Source organism: Glossina fuscipes, unplaced genomic scaffold, assembly GCF_014805625.2.
Source record: "Glossina fuscipes isolate IAEA_lab_2018 unplaced genomic scaffold, Yale_Gfus_2 114, whole genome shotgun sequence".
NCBI lineage: Eukaryota > Metazoa > Arthropoda > Insecta > Diptera > Glossinidae > Glossina > Glossina fuscipes.
In genome coordinates this window covers 5,075,084-5,098,057 of record NW_023998457.1, presented here as the reverse complement: position 1 = coordinate 5,098,057, position 22,974 = coordinate 5,075,084, and the positions used below count along the sequence as shown (strand labels likewise).

Genomic DNA, 22,974 nt, shown 5'->3' with positions numbered 1-22,974 from the left:
AGCCTTTACACTCTATTTTGTTCCAGTCAAATGGTTTTCCAATTAGAGAAGAAGAAAGAGCGTTGCCTCCTGTCATGACAATATTGAACGTGCGGTTCTTTTAAAGCGGGATGTTCAAATCATAAATATGCAGTATCTTAGAGATCATAAGTCTTTGGAAACAAATTTAAATACGAAAATTTTACATTGCTTGGACATATTTCAAAGGCATTGAACAAATAAGAAAATTATATTCGCTGATGACCGAATCTTTTATATCCATCACCGTTATCCCAAAATAGACAAAACGATATAAAAGACCCAAAGTTTCAAACCCTATAAGAGGGAGAAGGCGCGATCGATTTTTTCTATTTCCAAGTCTTTGGCGCATAAGCATGTAGGCGTTGTAGGCGTGTTCTTGCAAAAGCTTAATACCAAATTCTTTTGGAAATTTGTCTTCATTTCCGCTAATGAGAGAATGTTTACCACAGACACAGTTGTACAGACGGATAACCTCTCTTCTCCAATACTTAGTATGTGGAAAATAAGGAAGTGGACCTTACTTACGATGTTAGACAATCATTTCCTAAATGTGTGATTGCTGTATGTACTGTAAAAGGTATTTTCTTGTGACTGGACTTTTTATTCAAAAAAAAAAAAAAAAAATGCATAAATAAATAATTAAGTAAAAAAACACGACAAACAACCTCTAAAAAGGAAAAATTTACCCGAAAATTCTTCTCAGCTTCAACTACTGATTTTCCAAAAAGTATAAAATTGCTTCCATAAGATATATGTGGAACCTGCATAGGACTTCTTATATTGACCTAACCTCTGCTTATTCTCTCTCATTTTTTGTCTTCTTTTTTCTAACAGTTGATGAAATTGTTCTCTTTTCCTTTGTCTAAAACATTCGTTACTTTCGCTGATATTACATATAAAGTACGTGTGTGCAAGCGATGTTACATTGTATGAATATAAAAATTTCTGTATTCATGGTCTAGTTTTAGGAATACATTTTTATATGAAATATAGCAGAATTTTAGATCCAAAGAATATTTATTACATTCCTAACGAAACCGAAGAGAGAACCAATTTTTTTTTTTTATAAAATTATCATAAATTTTATTTTCTGAATAGACGAGACATGAGCAAACCTTACCGGCTTAAAATACTTAGAAATGTAACAGAAAACTTATCATCGTTTATGGCAAAAGTGGAGAGCGAAAAGTAGTAAAAGGAAAAACTTTGGCAAAAAAAAAAAAAACTTAGTTTTGATATAAAAGCAAAAGTTTGGAATAATGATAAATTTTATATTTCTTTTCCTCCATTTGTTAGCTATTAAACAAATGGTAAACGCGAGCTCACTTGTAGGATTAACGCAATGTGCTTATTATTACTTTTACTACGGTTGCATATAAAGCGTAGCGTTCGGTGGAGTGGATATATGTATTTTAGGATAAAATGTCTCATTAGTTATGATTCTTAAAAGGATAGAATATATTTATAAAAAACGAATTACAGCCATCGACTGTTAGATACCCTACATTACTAAAGTTATTCATAGAACAACCTTCCAAAATACAACAACAATTACTTAAGAAATTGTCGAAGAAACGTTCCAATCGTAATTATTTATTAGATCGGTCATCAAAATGCCCCAAATATCGCAATCCTATAGGTTGAAAACAAGAATACAAGATGGACTGACTGACAGACAAGTTTAAATCGATTCAGAAAGCGATTGTGCAAATGATTCTACATTGACCGGTATAATAAAAGGTAGGTGATGTTCGTAGGACTCTTGCCTAAGTAAACTACCCGATGCATTTGTACCGATGCAGAAGCAACGTATTCATTGACAATATGAGGAATTTGTTTAAGATATTTATAAGTTCTCTTTCTCGTTTACATACATACACACACCATAATTTTGTGTCGTTTAACTAACAAATATTGTCGTTCGCTTGCAAAGTAAAACTAAAATATCACGCAGTCCTCGCATTCGTAAAGTATAAAAAAACTGACACAATCGGTATACATAGCAACTTAATGTACCTCTGTACCACAGGTGGTGTTGGTTATAAAAAAATGTGTATATGGGATGATTGCGCCGAGCAAGACAGTGGTGCAACTGCTATTGTACTTGGAAATTTCTCTACCTTTGCCTGCCTAACGTCTAGCGACACTTTAATTCCATCTGTCACCATCCTTTGCGTATACATATGCAACGACCTGTCACCAAAGGAGCGAGCTGCCAGCACAAAATTTCTTGAAATCATTACATTGTCAACAGGAGATCCCCTTTGATAGAATCTCCAAATAAGGCTTCGGCCCATAACACATCAATCAATAGGTTTGTAGTTTGACAAGTAGATGTTACTACTGTTGACGAATCCTCATGTTTTTTTACATGCTGCGAATTGTATTAAAATTTCATGCTACTTTCGTTTTTGTAAAGCAATGAGATAATTTAAATTTCGTATATAGCATCACTAAAACTTAATTGTAACTTTTAGGCTAATGTTTGAAATGTCATGACATTTTGTGCAAATCATCTGAACTCTTCAACAGTTATCCTACGCTTGTAAGATATCGTATGGCAGGTTTCCGAGGATCTCAAAAACCCACCTGCACCATAGTTTTTGAATGCCTTGAGTTTCTTTGATGATAGGTTAGTTTTTCCCCAACCAATAAGGTTTTTATCCTTTTCAATAATAGTTTTTTCCTTTTTTTTAATTAATTTTTTTTTTATTTTTTTTAATGGGAAAAAATAAATAAAAAAGATTCCCAAGTAAATTTAATGTCAAGTAACTGACTTTTCTGTGTATATACAAACAAGAATCCTATAAAAATTCTTTAAAGATCCAATTTAACCTCAATTTATTTTCTAAAAACTATCTAAAAATAAGACCACCGTAGAACTCTCTTAAAATAGTTAAACATGAACTTTAAATGAATTTTCTAAATACGAAAAAAACCAGAACGCATTTTAAGTAAATATTTATGCTATGCATGCATATATATATATTTTACAGTGCACTCCAATAAACTAAGACTTTATCACATGTAAGCAAACAAATGTAAGACAAACTTTACTGAGAACAAGCAGCACAAGGAAAACTTACCCGAGAAAGAAAGAAAAATAGGAAAGTAGAACGTTTTCTTTTTTAGAAAAAAAAATTTGAAAATATAGAAAGCGAAAATAACATACCTATGTCATAGAACGTTAGCGAACGCAGGTGTGTGTCACATATATCAAATAAAACCACAACTCAAATAAAAACGTAGAAAAGTGAAAGCTTAGGAGAAAAAACATCTTCTCTATCTACCTTAGTCCTTTTTTCTCATCCTCAAACAAAAAAAAAATTGTTTCTTTTTTTTCGAAAAAATATTGCACAAATGTGAACAGAGCATAGCGTAGCGTGGCAGTCGATTTTATCATGAAAGAATATATAAGTTGGTTCGTCTACCACATACCCACTTCCACTAACGAGAACAACAAAAATAAAAATTTCGAAACTATCTATGTATTTTTACTCTTCCTTCTAGTATTTATAGAAATCTCCAGAGTTCCTTAAAAATAGCATTAATTACAATTTGAAATTTATTCTCATCGCAAAAGGAAGAGAGGAGGTTGTAATCTGTTTTAACTTGCACACACACACGAAAATTTATTCAAACATGCATTTCTTTCCATAGCCATCCATTTCGTTTCTATTTTGCTGCCTTAACCTCACTTTCCATATTCCTTTTTATTTAGCATAATAAATATTTATAGCTTTTAAATTTATTCCAATTTGCGTAAATAAACACATAAAAGTAGTTATAATAATGATAGAAAGATTTGCACACGCACACGCACACACCCAAACAAGTACAGAATGAAAAGAAAATTCAGTTGTCAAGTTATTTATTATGCTGTAAAAAGGTTTTTACCTATCTGCTTAAAAGTCATTGTAACCATTAATCTCAAGTAACTTTTTATTATTTGTTGCTATTATTGCTGTTGTTGTTGACTTTTTGTTATTTTCCTTATTTACATTTTTCGTATGATTTTCTTCTTAGTCTAAGATTTGTGTAAAGTTCATTAATAAGAATGTGCAAGAATAACTTGGATTAGTACATGTTTGCACTTCTCAAGTAATTCTTATGTGACAGAGCGATAGGAAAATTCTATACAGTTGAAACTGTTTTTACGCGGATTATTCTATGCGATTTTTTTTCATATGTTTGTTCTTGAGCGATTCTTTATGTGCTTGGCTTTATGCGATTTTTTTCATGTGATTTATCTTATCCGACTTTTTTGTTTGTGGGATTTGTATCGTCTAACTTCTTTTTTGACTCATGCGATACATTTTCTATATCAATGTGAGCTAAGTGACACAAATTTGCTAGTGGAAACACATCATAGAACCGGACAAGAAAAACCGGTTTCTATAGCAGCTTTGCAATAAGTTGGAAAAGTATTTTCGTAAATTACTTTAACATATCCGAAAAAAAGTTCGAAATTTTAGAAAGAATTTTGATTGTATATGTCACTACTTTTACAAGCTTATATAGTGACAAAAAACAAACCCGCCGTAATATCGTTTCATGGCAAGGCGAAATAAACTAGCCCGAACGAACGAGTTCATGATAAGAATATGGACTACAAGAACTCGTATTGAATTAAATTCTCTTTGAAAACATTTCCTTTAAAATGAGAAACTGAATTTTTTAAAAATTTAATTTAGTTACTTATTAGGATGGCGGGCAAATAAACAAAACATTTGAATTTGAAGATATTTGATATGTTCGCCAACAGTCGGACGATGAATACCGGATTTCCTTGCAACTGCAACGTGATTATATGTGGGTAATCTTCTAAAATGGGCTGAAAAATGTCATAATAGCCCAAATCGATGATTCGCTTTGAGACTAAAATCTCTGTAGAGTGTGTTTGCAAACCATCTCAAGCGGGTGCGAACATTTACAAATTACTTGTAGGTAGTCAAACAGGATAGAACTCTCCCGCTAACGTATTAGTTTGTTTGGAAAGCATTTTCTTGATATTTTGTAAGAAACACTTTTTTATGCGAATTCTCTTGACCGCACAAAAACAGGTTCAACTGTATCCTTCTTGCGATGCATCTTTCATAATAAACACCTGGCAAATGTTTATTGTTAATTACAGCCATACTCGCAGGATGAAGGAAGGAAACGATTAGCAGTTGCATTTTTAACCCGTAGACATATATATATGTATATTTGTGGGAAGTCGAGAGAGATGTGTATGATCGTTTATTTATTTATTTATTTATTTATTTATTTACGTACATAGAACTCCGCTTTAGTACAGATCCAACAAACAGGTTATATTATAAACATCGTCTAGACTTTTACAAAAAACCTTTAGTAAGTTGTAAAGTTTATAATTGAATTTCCATTGGCCAATATTTAAAAAAGGAGAAAATACTTTGACTAAAGGGCAGTTAAAAAGTTGATTTCATTTAACGGAATGATTACCGTTTAATGAGGAATTTTTTCCACATTTTCAAGAAACCCATTTCTCCTTTTCAAAGATTTGTTAATAAAGTTGAGTTTCAATTATAACGGGAAAGCTACTCCACAGATGCAGTAAATTTTTCCAAATTTTTTTTTTTTTTTTCACCATACTTCTGTTGCTTGTTAGGGTCTTTTTCATCTTGTCCTATACCTTAAACCAAAGTTCACTTTTGCCAGGTTTTGTTGCTTATATTTCAACAAAGTTCAACTCATTCGAAGGCAAGTTAGAAAACCTTATTGTTAATTATTTGTAATAATAAGACCTAAGCAGAAGCACTCGTAATAGTTTAACTAAAATAATTGAAGACGAGTCTTCATTTTGTTATCACGAATCTTGTAATAACGAATCTTCCCATCTTGCGTTAGTTCGTCGTAATATTTGTATAAGAAGCTTAACTCGTACCGTTTCGCAACAGCGAGGCAGTTCACTAACATAATAGAACACTAGTCTGTCTTCGTGGCGTTTGTATAAGAAGTTTAACTAATATTGTTTTGCAACCGTGAAGCAATCCGTTAGAATACTAGAAGACAAGTCTTACTTCGTGACGTTTGAATAAGAAGTTTAATTCAGATTGCTCCACAACGGTGAAAGAAACTGCTAAAGTAATAATAGAAGATAAGTCTTGATTTTGTTATCGTCGTTATTAGTCTTGACCTGTTCGTGACCTTTGTATAACAAGGTTAATTCATATCGTTCCAGACTCAATTTGTTGGCTTGATTCAATTTGATCTGAATTCCGGTGGCTCAGTACTCTCAAAAATCCACCGCGGGGACTTCATTTCAATTCGACTAAGAAGATTTATATCGGAATCTGCGTAAATAAAAATCGTGACTAACAAATCAGTGTTCATATATATGCGTTCCTTTATAGCTCAATGCGATGGATCATACTTGATCGTGGCTATAGTCAGTGCTGTGCCGGTAAAGGCATACCCATTGATCGCGCACTCACAATGCTACAGCCGGTCACTATCTGTTTCACTTTGCTTACTCGTTTCCGGTCGTCACCGTGTACCAGGTATAGAAAACATCCCTTAAGAAAACGTTCAGAGCTTCATAGTTAAAGGCTAAAAAAGAAAACCCTGGTGTAGGTGTCTTTCACCCGAAGGGGATTACTTTCAAGGGGATGAAACAAAACAAGTAAAAGAATCACAAGTCGCTTGTCTGAGTTGTTTAGCTTTTTTTACCAAGTTTTAATTACAATATTAGTCTAATGTGCTCTAGTAGTAGTAGCAAAATAACTGTAATTCAGGTAAACTACATTTCAAAAGCTATATATATATATATATATATATATATATATGTATATATATGTAGCTGCCGTAGTAAACGTAGGAACTGAAATTGAATGCGGTGAAAATAATGGATACAAATATGGTTTTCACGTTTAAAATTGTGTTGGTTCCCGTATAGCTTTTTAACTTTACTTTACAACGTTATTCCTTTTTAAACATATTGTTACTTTAAGCAAACACGTATTTATTACAGCAGTGTGATGTTAAATTCATTAAATCAAAATTCTTCTTCTGAAGCAATATGTTTTCATACGTGCTATGGCGGTTATTGCGGTACTTGTCTGTCATTATCAACATGGTTGAAATTTTTCTGAACAATTCATAGGCGAAACGAGGGGGAAAGCAAAAAAATAAAATGTAGTCATGAATCTATAAAATAAAATTGATTACAAGACAACAACACAGCACATTAAGTAAAAGAAGGGCGAAAAGAGCAAAAAATATATTTATACTCCTTTCAATAACATAAGTAGTGCTATGAACTTTAAAGTTAATTAAAAGAGAAAGAAATGAAAATGTTAATTTAAAATTGAAAGGATAATTAGAAAATGTTTTAAAGGTTCGAGATAGAATATTTAATATTTCAGAAAGTCATTATCGGAAATTGGCAATAAAATGAAACAACATTTTTTTAACTTTTCAACTTTACACTAAGCGAAATATTTGTAAGGCTTGTAATCAATATACAGTGAATACGATATTGATACATGGCAAAGACGATCTAGGTTTCATTTATGACTGTCCTTAAGTCAAGTCATTACCAACTTAAGAAGGTTTGCTAGTTAGTTACCAAACTTTAAAATCTTAACTTAAAATCACCTTAATAGATTCATAAGATCAACCAAAAGTGCTTTGAATTTGAGAAAAAAAAAAATTTAATCTTCAAAGCACTATAGTGAAAATGAAACTTTTGTTGCAGGCAGAAAATGCATAATCAATTCAATTTGGAATAATAATTTAAAAAAAAAACAGAAGAGAATATCTTCCGTTAAAAACCTCGTGCTCTACGATTTTCGAGCATTCTAAAGAAGACATGCAATCTGTGCCGTCACCTGGAAAGACCCGGTGGTTTCGCCCACGCCCCTGGCCCCCCTGCTTTAGGTTTCTTCTGAATCCTTTCTTATGAATCTTTTCATTGGTTCAGAAGACCATACTGTATCCTTGTGAAATCTTCGCCAAACCCCTGCTGTGCGATTCTGCAGATAGGCTCGCCTATTACGTATTCTTCTCCGATGTCACCTGAGCGAATTATAATCCTTGTAGAAGACCTGGTGGTTTCGCCCACACCCCTGGCCCTCCTGTTTTAGGTTTCTTATGAACCCTTTCTTCGGTTCAGAAGACCATACTGTGTCCTTGTGAAATCTTCCTTAAGCCCCTGCTGTGCGTTTCTGCAGATGGGCTCGTCTATTACCGATTCTTCTCCGGTGTCACCTGAGCGAATTATAATCCTTGTAGAAGACCTGGTGGTTTCGCCCACACCCCTGGCCCTCCTGTTTTAGGTTTCTTATGAATCCTTTCTTTGGTTCAGAAGACCATACTGTGTCGTTGTGAAATCTTCGCCAAATCCTTGCTATGTGATTCTGCCTCGCCTATTACCTATTCTTCTCTGTTGCTACCTGAACGAATTACAACCCTTGTAGAAGACGGTGATCAATCGTAGGTCACTCCTTCTTAACTCCCGCAGCATGTGCCGGAAGATTTAATAAATCTTTTCGTTTGTCGTTGCCTTGCGCCTTGCGTACAAAGGCAATCCGACGTTTTCTTGTGTCCGTTGCCATGCCAGCCTCTTAATGCGGCTTCTTGGTACGCCGCGAAAGTATAGGAGACCTATAATAGTCCCTTAGAAGGAAAACGTAGCTTCCAGATATATTTCATCTGGCAGGCATAGAGACAGACCTGGACAAATCATTTGGGCTACGCGTTGACTGAAAATATTTGTAGGTAGACTAAATGATTTTACGCAGAACATGTCTACAAAAGCAGTGAAACATATATATGCATGCGTTGAAAGCTGCTTAGCAACAAATCGTTTGAGTGGCTCAATGTGATTGTTTCTGTGAAAATTCGAAAAATTGCACATTGAATTATTATTAAGTATCTGTTTTGAAAAGTGAGTATGCCTACAGCAATTAAAAATGAGTTGAATGTACTATCATTTCCGACAGTGAAACTTTGGGTAACGAAATCGAAACGTGGTGGCATCAGCTTGGGCCACAATGAACCTTCGGCACCTTACAAACTGTACTTACTGATGACAACATGGTCCAAGTTCACTAAATAGTCAAGGTTGGAGACATAGCCAAGGCAAAGATATAGGTCAAATATAAAACCTAGATTTAAGCATGAGAAAGCCAACTGTTCGTTCAGACTGGTGCAAGATGTGACGTGACAATGACAAAAACGCATGAATCAAAGTTCAATTTACTAACCTCCACACCACCTCACCAGACACACACACACACACACACACAAATTCTTCAGGTCTAACCCGTCTACTAGTGTCTATTATCTCTGAAAAAACTTGGAAAAGCTTTGAAAGTTTTTTTGATTTGAATGAAGAATTCAGATCTTCGTGGAAACTGAAAAATATTTTGAAAGTCTTAACGAATCTATGAAAGAAGCATCAAAAATTTAGAGAACTGTTGGACTAATTGTATCATCCTAGATTGAAGCTACGTTGAAAGAATTAAACAAAAGTTTTTTTTCTACATAGATCGAAAAGCTTCCAGACAACTCTGTCGATGGTCCCAAACATCTATGTGATAAAAACGTTTCAACAAGCGAACATAGCTCTTATGTGGGATACAAGGAGCATTATCACTTGAAAATGAAGACATGGTAAACTGTAAATTACGATTGATTTATTAAAAGAATTTTTTAAATTTTTTGTTTATCTAATATTTTCAAAAAAAAAGACATATTGGTCGCGCCATAATTGAAATAAAATTTTTCTAATCTTTAAACAAAGAAACATAAATTTTCTAATAAATTTTTTAAAGTATATTTTAAGGCATAAAATTGATTGAATGTTTGTTGCATACTTTCAGAGCATTCTGCAAACATTTCTTCTTAGTGAACAACAACAAGCTCTCAACGATAATTCCTTTTTAAGCCGTATAAAATCTAAACAATTTTTAATAATTTCTAAAATACGAAAAACTCTTTGCGCGTTTGATATGAAAAAAAAATAAACCTTTTATCTCCTTGAACATGATAAGAAATTTTCAAAATTGCAAATCTAAAAATTACAACACTTTGGATACAAAGATACTTTTTTGTTGACTGTTGATAATGGTACTTAACAAAAAAAAAAAAAAAAAAAAAAAAAAAAAAAAAAAAAAACGACTTTTGTGCATACAAGAATGAATGGAAATTTTCGTTAAGGCATAAATAGCAGATTTTCAAGAGTGTCAGACACTTGAAACCAAACCTAAAGTAAATGTCAATATACATACATATACACATCCCACTGTGCACAGCTTTCGTATACCAATTTCGTAACATTGTTTTCCAGCATTCTATACGAGAGAATCTGCTTCTTAACTTTTGGTAAGAAGTTGGAAAAAGTTAAAAGTGAACTGTATATACGTGCTGCCGGATTGTATACAGTTGACTGGTTTAGAAAAAGGTGTACTCTTGAATGCACAGGCAACGAAAAAGGAGAAGAGAAAAATACTCAATAACACTAAGCAATCCCTTGCATAGAAATTCTCATTGTGACCCCGCGACTGCACGAGTTTCTATCTCCCCATAAATCCTTCTCGAAGGCAGTTTGTTTAATGTTTTAAAGGTTATCATCGGGTTTCCATTTTCTTTTTTCCTTTTTTTTTTTTTTTTCTTTCATTGCTATATTTTCTGTTTTTTGTCATGTTTACTTCTCATCTTCTTCTTCTTCATTTTTTTTTTATTCACACATTTTTATTGGCTTTTTCTTTTAGATTACTTTACCAGCTTACATTACGATGCTTTATTTAGGTTTTTTTTCTTGTTTTATTTCCAATAAAATTCAATTTAATTTTCACAACGTGTACTGAAGTATTGCGGTACAGTAACTATAACTTTCAGTTGGCAAAAGCAATAGATATGCAACAGACACAGAAATCGGAATGAAACTCTAAAACGATAACTCGTCGTGAAGACTTCAATTGATTGACTTTATGTCTTTCTTGCGGTCGAAATTCGAAAGACAAGGTTTATGCACTTTCATATTGGCGCGTGACCTTCGAAATAATTTTTTCTTTCTCTTTCTTCACTGAAAATCAACTTGTTATTTATGTGCTGCTCTTAGAGCTGAGAGTAAGTGCACGGTTATCCACCTCTTTCTTTTAGTTAGAATGCACTGAACAGCATACACCGACCTTGAGAATATTGATAAACTGTATATTTTCAATCAACATGAGATACTGGGAAGATGTGCCTTTTGTGCCATTTGTGCCTCGCTGCCCATGTGGTTCTTGGCCTGCTGTAATAATTTCCAGAATAACAAACAAAGGCAAGAGACACCAATTACAGAAAGCTTATGTAGCATACTTTTGAGCGGCATAAGATTCAGAGCTGATTCTTCATCTCGTTAATTGATTTCAGTATTTTCTATGCACGGGACATCTGCAGCATGTTGTTTCAATTCTAGGAAATGTAATCTGCCAATCTGAGTTGATTTTTCAGCTGTCCATCGATTTACGCGTTCCTTCCAGAACAACGCAAAGATATATGCACTGTTTAGTGCGTAAAACTAGGAAAATTAACGCCTCGTAGAGGTATCCTTTTTTTCGTCTTGAAATTACTCTATGGCTTCCTACTCTAAGTATCCCCGCAAACATCGACATAATACGTAATGGACAAAGGAGTAAATTCGCGACGTTTTTTCATCAACATACTTCTCTTACATTTTAAATGAATTTTAACAAACGGAATATCTATCCATCAATCCATCCAAAAATCATGTCATTAGTAAAAGGCCTGGGATTACTAAGCGAAAAAGTGAACCATATGATGAAAAGAGGATTCCTTGAAAATCTGCTTAACAACATTAAGAGAAAGCAAACGAAATTGTAGTCGAATGGTAGCATGCCCGAGCTGAATGATGGATATATGGAAGGGTTCCAGCCAAGCTTGTTTAATTCTTGCCCGAATGATTAAAGATGAGTATGAGTGTGAGAGTCAAGATGTGTGTCGTGATGCGAAATGACGCCTTTTCTATTAATCAATTCTGAAGCCTTTGCTTTAGTTTCACGCTTTAATCGCATTAGTTGTGGGCAGAAGGAAGTGGAGTTAACTCACATGCGGCCAAAGCACCGAGTACAAATCCTTAGTCAGCCTGGGCTCTGCGGCTTTTTATGCCGCTTTATCCGTAACGAACAACGATCTTTTTCGCACATTATTGTCGTACATGACTCACTTCCAACCACCCGTGGGGAATGTCGTTTGTTTCATTTCAACAACGATGGGTGAACAAAAATTTCTTTCATCAAATTTATAACAATTTTTCACTTCCTGCCTTACCCAACTATTGGGCTTCTCTTTATATTTCACTTAATGAAAATGGTTCAAAATGGTTTTTTGTTCAAAGTTAAATTTCGTAGCGAGGTCCTAAGATCAACTGCACTGGTCTCTCACAATTTTTTAAAGAACTTTATCGACTTTATCAAGTAGTGGACGAACGAAAGCGATGCTGCCTTTGAACATTGAGCTTTCCAGAGCAGAAACAAATAAATGCGTAAGAAACATTGTTTTTGATCGGTTTTTAAGCCGGCAGCGATGCCGTAGCATGAATTTTTTCAAAAATTTCCTCAACTATTGCTCGACGCGAGAAAGTAGTAAGCAATACTGTTTTTTGATCAATTTACGCGACGAGATATTCAGAAGAACTTTTTAAAGAATTTCATCGACTTTATCAACTATTGGTCAAACAGAACATGGCGCGTTTTTATCATCGAAATTTTCAGGATGCAAAAAAGCGAACAAGTGCTATGCTGCTGATTTTGACAAAATTTTTTTTACCATAAATACTACGAACTGTTTCAACTGTATGGGAAGCGTTACCTCATTTGACGAAGTAAAGAAATGAAAATGTAAGCATTATTCTCAGAGTTTCAAGTGGTTTTTCATGTGTAATAAATTTTGATTGTCCAATCGTTTGCAGATTATCTCCTTTCATAATCGCTAATGTGTGATGAGATAGGATTGTTGTTACTAAAGTTACGCGACTCTAAAACCGTCTATTAAAAAAATCGCCTGCCAATTTTAGCTCCAAGTACCATTCAGTTTATTGTCCATTTTAATCAGACATGATTTGATCATCACAGATAAGGTCTTACTAAACAAAAATACAAAATAAAGAAAATTCACAAAATCGCTGTTAACAGTATCCCTAAGAAGATATTGACCTAAGTGCTGCGGTGATAAACTCTTACCGGACTTATCTAAAATTTTCCAGTCAAAAATCATCTTAAACGATTTACTTCGACATTAATTACTATAGCGATACATGTATATTAAAATTTCTATATATTCTCTTACGGTATTCAAAATTCGTTACAAACTTAACTAGCTATAGCCTTTTATTCTGCCGTCTTTACCATGCTTGCCTGTTCGAGAAGTTGTAATAGAAATATATTCAACTATAAAAATTGAAAACTTTTCTAAAGGTTTTGTATCGTAACATAATGAAAGAAATCAATAGACTAAATAGGCAAAAAAAAAAAAAAGGAAAAAAACTTTTCTGATTACCGATTTAAACAAAACTTTTTTATTTTATATTTTCTTTTCAGATTTCAAGTGTTCATGTTTCCTGAGGCTAAGGTAAAGTAAAATGAAAAATGTATACTTCATTTATGTTATGCACAAGAAAATTCTTTAGAATAACCTAACACTTAACAGTTAATCAAGCACAAAATTAATTATGATATTTATTTTTGCAAAATAAATTGTGTGAAAAAGAAAAAAAATAAAAGGAACAAATGAAAATGCTAGAGAGAGGGACCAGACTTACCCTGTATCACCCTCTTATCACTTACTCATATAGTGACTTTTCAAAATACGGTGTTATATGATAAGTGGTGAAATTAGTGATCCGAATCATTTTCCATATGTTTCGTACTTTGGGCAGAAAATTTCAATCTCATCAAAATAACTCGAAAAAACTCACTGGTCGCAGAACGACCTTGTGCTTGAATAAAAATAAGCAAGACGGACAGACAAATAGACATGCTTAGATTCCGATTAGTTCGATATGATCAAAGGTGGATCTATTTCAAGTCCTTGTAAGAGTTGTATACATTCGCATATCGTTTATATATGTCACAAGTAGTATAGGGTGTAATAAAACTTCCTTCTCTTTCGCACTTGAACTGCCTGTTTCTTCCGTAATATAAGCCCACACCTCTGTTCGATTCATATTATTGATTACAACCCAGCAAAGCCTAGTTGTTTCAAAAGCAAATCTTAAGAGTTACCTTTAACTCGTTGCCGCCTCTTACGTTGGCCAAATGGGATCAGAAAGTAGTAAAATTAAATTTTCTCCAATTATTGTGACGAAGTGCGTGATAAACCCCTTCGCATGCCCCAACTTTTCAAATCTACAAATAATTCATAGTTTTTGGATTGCGTTAACAGCGTCCAGCCACTCCCAGGACATAGCTAGGGCTCATTCGAAGAAATAAAGGCGCATCGAAGAACGTTTTGAAGATAATTGCGAAAATCTTGCTTTCCATTGTTCTTTTTACTTAAATAAATACACCGCTTCCGTTCTATTCCTCGGAATTCCTTGTATGGGTTCGCGTAATGTTTTGACTCGATTCAAATCTCAAACATAAGCTGAACGTATAAGAGATATAAAAATTTCGATTTTGTGCTCTACCTTTCACAATTTTATATATATGATTTTCTTGATAATACAGTTCAAAGAAAATTTTATTAATTCTGTTTCCGGATTCTTTATTTTACTTTATCCTTAACTCAATTCGTCTTCTATTCAGTACATGTCCTGTAACCTTTTGTATTTGATAGTAACTTTTATAGTTATGAAGATAAAGTTCGCTGTACTTCTCTGTGAACTTAGAGAACTACAAACTTTCAGTCCATTTCCGAAAACAGCTTCAATTTTTTAAATAATTTACTAAGGGGATGTGTTCCATTCGTAGAAAAATAAGTGAAAAAATAAAAAGAGGTAGACAGATCTTTGCCGCTGCCTAGTGGTCGCAGTAAGTGTTACCCGTTTACCGACTAAGCACTCACTATAGCTGCAGACAAAGCAAGCCCTACCGCATTTGGCAGCACATCATTTTAATAGTGATTGTAACAGTGAACGGTTAAATGATAGTCGATATACGCTTTCCTAAATATCTATTATATCTATGTGATAAATATATCATAAATGATATGATCTGATATGATGAATATATCATAAGTGATGGTCGATAGTTAAAGTCTCATTATTTTTCCGTATAATAAATATATCATAGTTAAACTCTAATTCGTTTTTTCCTAAAAATCTACCATATCTATATGATCAATATATCATATATGATAGTCGACAGTCAAACTCCGGTTTTTTGTTTTCCTAGAAGTCTACTATATCTATATGAGAAATATATCATAAGTAACAGTCGAGAACTACAAATTTTACCTAGAATTTAATTGTTAATTAACGTATTTCTCACCAGGTCCAGTCTCTTTTCTGTTCTTACCCTTTAATTACAAAGCATTTACAATTTCCTTTTACATATAAGGTAAGGTTTAGATTCAGTCAAATAACATAACCTTAAAAGTAAAGACTTAAATTAATCACACTTAGGGAAAGATCGTACACTAAGAATAAGCAAAATTAAAAATCGAAATCTCCTCTATAGCTCTACGACTCTAATGAAATAAAATACACCTATGAAGCGCATGTCAACAATAATTCGTATTTTAGTTAGAAAATGACGAGCCGTAGCTAGAGATACGGTTGTCTTAATAGAGCTAACTTGATCTGTTAAAGAGATTAAATTTTAAGTATTTACAAGGGATCCCAAGTGATTTAAAAACTTCATATTTGAACGCACATTGGCCAAAAACTTTACTTAAAATCCTCTAAGATCATATATGTTTAAAAAGTGTTGCCATAGAAAACTTCAAAGCTGTTACCATACACAAAATCCATAATCTTTAGTAAGAATTGTCGACTAAAGTTTAAACTTCGACTGCACAAGTATCGAAAAGAAATTTGGTTATGTAATTTATATTAAAATTTTCAAAGTTAAACTTTCCGCAAATAATCATCTGAAACTGAAACTTGAATATTAGAAAATAACTTTCACATCATCTCTTATTTAAGCTAATTGTTAAAGAAATTGAAATTAGTCTGACACATGTCTTTAACTTATACGGAGAACTCTTATATATACATCTCTACGATATGAAATCGCATGATAGGTAAAAGTAAAGTATAAAATATTCTTCAAATGAATACTGAAAACTTTCCTTGTCCACACTACGCATACATTAATGGTTTTCTTGAAGATTTCCTCTGAATTTTGTGGTATACAAATATATATATATATATCGTATATTTTGCAGCTATCATTCTGTCAATTTCAGTTTTACATAAGTTAGCAAAAGATATTATATAAAAAGATATTAATATTTTATCGGCATAATTGAATATTGCCATGACATTGCATGTACCTACGAAATTATGTCCATATTTGTAGACAGCTTAACCATAATAACATAGAGGATAAATATTAAGGCAAATGATTTATTCAATTTAATAATTTTCAATGTTAATATATATATATATATACATATATATATATATATATATATGTTGAACATTAGCATTTATCCTTAACATAAATTGCGTTGCAATCAAATATTTGTGCACAGCAATCACAAGGACCTTAATTATATTCTCAATCACATGAAATAATGTTTAGCATGGAACGGAAGAAAAACACATTAAAAAAATTATTTCCTCTTTGTGGTAAATTCTGCAAATCCTCTACCAATTCAGGAAGTAAATAATAAAGGCAAAGTGTAGAGGCCTTAATGAACACCTTTTATAACGATAATGTGATATATGAGCTAAATAGATCTTATTACCTTCATAGTGGTTTTCCTTTAGTGATTATTTTTTTCTTTTGAAGAATAAATACGATCTGACTTTCATACTTGCAGTACGCCTTCGGTTAATTGAGTTTCATACTTGCAGTACGCGTTTTGATTACTTGACCTTCAAACTTGCAGTATGCCCTTTGAGTGACTGACTTTTAAAGTTGCAGTGTGCCTTCTGAGTAACTAACTTTCAAAGTTGCAGTATGCTTTGTTATGTCCTAACTTTACTGCATCACTGTATTAGACCACAGTCAGTCTTGTATAGTGTCAGTTACACTACTTTAGTACTGCCGCAGTTTACTGCTATTTCAATACCATGCCGTATTTAAAAGTTTGCTGTACTACTTCAGTGCTTACTGTCGTCCTTTGTACTGCGATTCTCTAACGTATGAAATGTGCTACGGTCTTATATGAGGTACCAGAGCACTCCGATGGATGTGTTAACGTGTATTGGTGGTTCTTATGGCAAATTCGGACACTATATAACATACTGTTCTACTTCCACCTCTACTAGTATTGGAAAATGCATCAAGGCTATCGGTATTCTATCCCAATTCTAGATCTATCTTTCCAGCAGGGAACGTTTAATAGTGCGTTCCTGTAACCAAGTAGTATACTAGACACTTTTAGGGCCTGCTGAGCGCCGAACCTTTTAAAATATAAGAGTATGCCGTAAAGTATCTGAAAATTCTCTCCTTCAGAGCTCCCTTTGCAGCGTACGCGTTGCAGTGGACGCGTTTATTAGCCTAATCCCGTATATCTTTTTTATATTCTTTTAGTACCTGCTGTCGTCCGCCATGTACTCTTTCGCGACTTCTTGTTTTTTTTAAAGTCTACCGCACACTTTGTAAGATTTACTCCTTTAATGCCTTTTTTAAGGTTTTTAAATTATTCTCTTCCCTTCTCCCGTTAGGGTGAATTACACTCCTTAAATGCTTACAACAATCCTTTCCTTTAATGTCCATTTTCACGGAATACTATGGTTTGTTTAAAACAAAGTACCGTCCTTTTTAGGTCCAGCTCTTCAAAGAATATTTTTGCTTTTAACGGCAAGGAATTACTATGCTCTCATATAGAAAAACTTCTATTCTCTCTTAAAGAGTACTGCACTTCTTTGGAGAATGTTGCAATTTAATAATCCAAACTTCCAAATAGTAGAGAACTTTTTTTAAGAATTCGGACTTCTTCAGAAATTACTTTGCTTTTGAGAAAATGCTACTCCGTCTTAAGAGGGATTGGTCCTTCTGGCTAAACATATGTTTTTTACTTTAGTATAAACTAGATATGTAACGAGGAATAATAAATGTGATCAGACGTAGTCCAAGTGCTTCTTATCTACAAAAAATTATGTCCAACTTATGTAACAGGTTGCCATAACCTAATATTCGACTATTTTTTGAATTTTTTCGGTAATATAACATTCTTTCTATAAAAATCGTGCCTATTTTCCATGATTCTGTTTTCATTGAAGTGCCTCAGTTGACTCATTACACCCATCAACGAAAGACGAGAGGAACATTTGTAACGCTCAGAAGGAAGCTTCAGAAATTCCACAGTGTACGTATATTTTTGATCAGCAATAAATTCTGAAACGATTTAAGCATGTCGGTCTGTCCGTCTGTGTAGTATCTGTCGTAAATATTCTTCTAGCCGCCAAAGTGATCGGTTTCAAATTTAGCAGAAACATTGGAAACTCGCGTGCGCAGGTTGGTACTGATAATCGGCCAAGTTTGTCGAGGCGCGCGCTTACACTACTACGTAAACTGGAAAGGAATGAAAAATGTTGAATTTCCGCTCATTACTCATAAAATAAAACAGATAAACGTGTAAAAATGTGAACGGATATTCTATGGGGTACCTGCACAAGAATGGAGAAAAATGACCACGCCAGTTTCAAATTTGGGATGCACTCAAATATATTAGTTTGGGGAAAAAGAAATCCATTATTTTTATATGAACTTCAGGACTTTATTTCGCATTGTCCGATTTGGGTCAAATATGCACCGTTTTGTTGTATGATTTGTTGCCATTTTAAAGGTAACTTCATAGAAGTCCTGGTCTCTATTGGCAAAAAACTCTAATAGTCGATTTTCACAATGCTCCCTAGATTCCAATTTTTTATCATTAAAAAAATTTTGCAATGCAAGAAAAAGATGAATCTACGAAACCAAAATTGCACATAATTGGCTGTTACAGTATCGGAACCATAAACACCATTCACAATTTTAGCCGCCTGGCTTGCATTTTCGCCTTTGTCAAAAAAAAATTGTAAAATGTACCAAATTTTCTCTTTGTTCACTTCCATTTTTAACACGCTGTAACTCACAACTGAATGCACCAAACAAAAAACAGCAAAAGAATTTTTTTTACTGCGAAAAGTCACCTTTCCAACGAGCATAAATATGAAATTGCTTGATCGATACTTTACGAGAAATCTATCAGTGCAGCCATCTACCGAAAAAATAATGGATTTCTTTTTCCCCAAAGTCTGCGCAACTGTGTAATAGCTATGGCATTGGCATAAGAATTTGGAAGGGACTCTTTTAAGGACACGCCTATAAAGCCCATAAGCCTATGCGACAAAAACTTTTGTTTAGTGAATAGAAAAAATCAGCCACGCCCACGCCATATTATAGAAGATGAAAATGTGGTCCCTTAACCTTTTTTTGGCTTTTTTAGGACAACGATGATGAATTTAAAAGTTTCACTCACGACCGAATTTGGTTTTCTTACTTGTTTTTTTTTTTTTTTCTATTCATTACGGAACTTTTCGAACAAATACAGACTCTACTATATATATCTTGCAGATTAGGATTTTTCCTCCCAATTGTCCCTAGATATTTCACTGTTAATGCTTAAGGTATTCTCAATGGTAAACGAGCACAAAGGAAAATAAATTTTGAGGCAAACGAAGGCTATACGGAAAAGCGATCATTGAATAACAACAAAGACGAAATCCAACAATGGAAAAAAAATTAATTAAAAGATATAAAAACTGAAAACGCAAATTGCGGGAACGAGTCTACCTATACTTGACTTTTTCAAGTACAAATGCTAACCAAAAAAGAAAAAAAAGTGAAGAAAACCGTAACAATAACAACAAAAACAATAGTCGTAAAGGAAAAACAAATAGCACAAGAAATGAAAAATTTGAGAGTTTAACAAACAAAACGAAAGAATGACTTTTGAAAAACAACTTACTAACGATTAAGAAATTTTAGCCTTCAACGCAATTGTTTAAAAAACTACAAAGTAATGAAATAAAAAAAAAAAAGAATAAATAAATGAATAAATAAACAAAGTTTAATTGCTTTGAGGTGAAAACTTGCTATCCACCATAAAAAAATGCTTTCGTTTCTTTGGTTAATTGATAAAATGAACCTTTATGTGGGCTCCTGGTAGATATTTGCAGCCGTTTTAAAGTTTGAAATTTAGTTTTTTGCACGCAATCAGGAATATAAATTTAGCTTTTCATCCAACGGTCACAGATGGACAGACACGGTTGCATTGACTTAAGTGCTTACCCTGCTTCTGTTGAATCCGGCGACGAACGGATAATGGACGGAAGGACGGACATTTATGAGGTCTTGCTAATCATTCTAAGACTAAACAACAGATGAGTCGATGAAGAAATTATGAATAATGAGGAAAAGGGATGGCGGGACATGATTTATTTGAAGTGGAATGTTGTGTTAGTTTAAAATGCTTTCTAGTATCTACTTTGCTGCTTATGAGTGCCAGTTTTAATAGTAATAATAGTAAGCCATTTGCAAATGTACTACGAAAGACAAAATATCACAGTTCATACATCTACGTCCTATTTCAGTCTGCTTGTTGAAGAGTAAGGAAAGCAGCCGCGTTTCAATTCAGCCAATTTGACAAGCAGATCTTGGAACAAAGGGATGGGCAGGCGGGCGGACATTTATGGGACTTCTGGAGATGTCATGCTTGTCGGTGTAAGATTAAACAACGATAGGTAAGTCGGCACCATATATGAAAGGACAGACACAATTAAATGAAACGGAATCCTGTGGTGGTTGAAAATACTTGTAGGTACTCACAGATCTTAGCTGTGATCATTTTAACAGTAAACCATATGCAAAGGTACGATCTAGAATATAAGTGTCTAGGGACGGTTTCTGTTTGGTCTTCTAAAAATATCCACAATCATCCTTCAATTACTTAACTTAACAGATCCATGAAGGAAGTGACGAGCGAACGGATAATTAGTTGTAGGGTTCTAACAGTATGTAACAGCCAGGTCTGCGAACAGATGAAAGATCAGGAGGGACATGACTGAAACGAAGGGGAATCTTGTGGTGGGGCTTTGTGTTTATCTTCTCGATGTTAGCTCTGGCAATTTTTACAGAAAGCAATTTGCAGGTGTATGACGAACATGAGACTCTTAAGCTGATCGTATACCTATTGTTATTCGGCCTTCCAAGGGTATCAGCAGTGGGCACGACAGTTGACCGACAAGAAGGGGAATATTGTTGAAGTAACCATTACTTTTACGCAAATCACAGTTACACATATGCTTTACAAGGTCTCTGATACGCGCTTGAGGGACATAAGCAAAGCAAACACTAACAGACATTATGCACTTATCCTTCGGTAGCGACAACAGTATGGGAAAAATACAAGTGCAACGCATACACAAAACAAAATGCAAATTAAATATAATTCTTCTTCTTTATTTTTGTTTCTTTCATTTCTTCGAGCGTAAAATTCTTAAACGAATAGAGATTAACATCACAACAAATGGAAATTGCAGAGTAGTAGAAAAGAAACGCCAATGGACTGTTGCATCAAAACATGCAGTAGAAAACAAAGATAGTGGAATTATGCTGACACAGAGCTTAGTCCTGACAAATAATATGGCAGAGAAAACAAAAAAAAAAAAAAAAAAAAAAAAGATAAAGAAAAAGAAAAAGAAAAAGAAAAGAAAAAAAGATAATTGAATATTAAATAAAATTTATCCTTTATTTGACAAGTGCTTGAATTATATTTGTATACATTTGTTTTGAAATGATTGTGGCGAGCGTTAGTCGTAGGAAATACAAAAGGGAGAAAATAACATTTTCGGATTATTTGCTAAGACCTAAGGATATAATCACAGAAAGTAATGTTATTTTCATTTTGCGGCGGAAGCCACGCTAACCACATAGATGTCTCTTAATAGTACGTTATTCGTGCGCATTAGAAGCTTTAGGAGAGGATTAGCAAATGATTATTTACGGACTGAAAAATCAACTTGAAATTTAACAAAAAACTTAAAATAACAATGTTTGCCGGCCAAGTTCGACTTAGTAGTCGCTTCCTTGAAGAATAAGTAAAACATTGGCTTTGCGTTATTTCTTACTCAAAGGAAAGCTTCTCTAGAACCGCTTTGATAGGCGCAACCTACGTTCACACAGAAGTATTTGTCCATTATTGCATTTGTGAATTTGAGTTCTAAGAAGAAATAACAATTTAGAGCGTTATAGTTGGGTGAGGCCGTCCGTCCAATCCACTACATCAGTTCGCTCAGTACAGCTATACGCCCGTTTTAGTAACAACACAATATAAAATTACATGTTGCCCTCAAGCAAAAGCCTATATTTCATGAAAGCCCGAATATCGGACGATGCCCAAAGTATCCTATGACATGATCTAAATTTAGCAAACTTAATTTACTAAGCAGAAATTTCACTACTTTTTAATTTGCCTCACAACAAACTAGAAATTGTACCTTCTTCCCACATAAGGGTTAGCTTTCCAGGATAACCCTTGTATATGTTAGAGTCTAAAAAATAGACCTACCTGATCCACTGTTAGTTTTTTTGATTAATTTTCTACTATATACCAATTTTCATGATAAAATATTAAAAATTAAACCTTTTTCTGAAGGGAAAAATGAGCAATTTTGTACGGGTTTTCCATCAGATTCACATCTCGTCCACTTCATTTTTATGACAAATTATTTTCATGAACAAATTTTCGTCGTAAAACATTAATAGTTAAGCTTTTTGCCCTGTAGGGATTTTCAGTTCCTAAGAATTCTCATAGGCGGTGATA

General features: G+C 33.7%; 1 protein-coding gene across 10 annotated transcripts in view; it reads right to left on the bottom strand.

Moving 5' to 3' along the window:
• LOC119639995 (very low-density lipoprotein receptor-like) overlaps positions 1–22,974 on the bottom strand; it is a 226,995-nt gene that overhangs the window by 92,853 nt on the left and 111,168 nt on the right. The window lies entirely within an intron of this gene.